Source organism: Ammodytes marinus (assembly GCF_949987685.1).
Source record: "Ammodytes marinus genome assembly, chromosome: 9".
Lineage (NCBI taxonomy): Eukaryota > Metazoa > Chordata > Actinopteri > Uranoscopiformes > Ammodytidae > Ammodytes > Ammodytes marinus.
Window position 1 is genome coordinate 16,937,770 of NC_137213.1, and position 827 is coordinate 16,938,596.

The following is an 827-nucleotide window of genomic DNA, read 5'->3' on the forward strand; positions in this document are numbered from 1 at the left end:
TGTTGGGTTTTCCGACTCGGCCTTCTGCTTTTTGTGCCTGCTGCTGGAGATTCAAAAACATGTTTATGGTTCACATTCAGTTTTCTTCCCTGTACCTTATGTACACACACAAACAGGCACGTACACACACACCCACCCACCCACCCCCACACCCACACCCACACCCACACACACACACACACACACACACACACACACACACACACACACACACACACACACACACACACACACACACACACACACACACAGTTAAGAAACATTAATACTGGGAGCTGCCCAGTGCAGCCACAACCTTCCACCGTTGGCTCTGAAGCTTCTCCACTCACAGTTGTAGAGTGACGTGTACTGGAGGTGAAACCGAAAGTAGGGGCATCCCCTCAAACATATATCCAATTGACTAAACTTATTGACATGACATTTCCATCTATATGAAAGATCAACAGCAGCTCGTGTGCGGGTGTTGAGACACACACGTGGCCCTGTGCTGCGGTCCCACCTGAGCTGGCAGTGCCAACCCACGGTGCACGCTCACATTCAGCCAAACCATCACCATAAAATTCTTGGAGGGGAGACACAGACAGGCTTGACACAGACAGTGTGTCCTGTGTCGGCTAACCGTGGAGGGGGCTGTGTGTGTGTGTGTGTGTGTGTGTTTCAGTAGCTCGGGCAGCGCTGTGGAGAACACATGTTGGTCTTGCCCAGGCAGTGACGCACACACACTTGGCCCCTCTGCACCTCACACACAGACAGGTTTGTATTGGCCCATTCTATTCAGGTGGTTAGGCCTGGAGGGAGAAGGAGAAAGGAGTGTGTGTGTGTGTGTG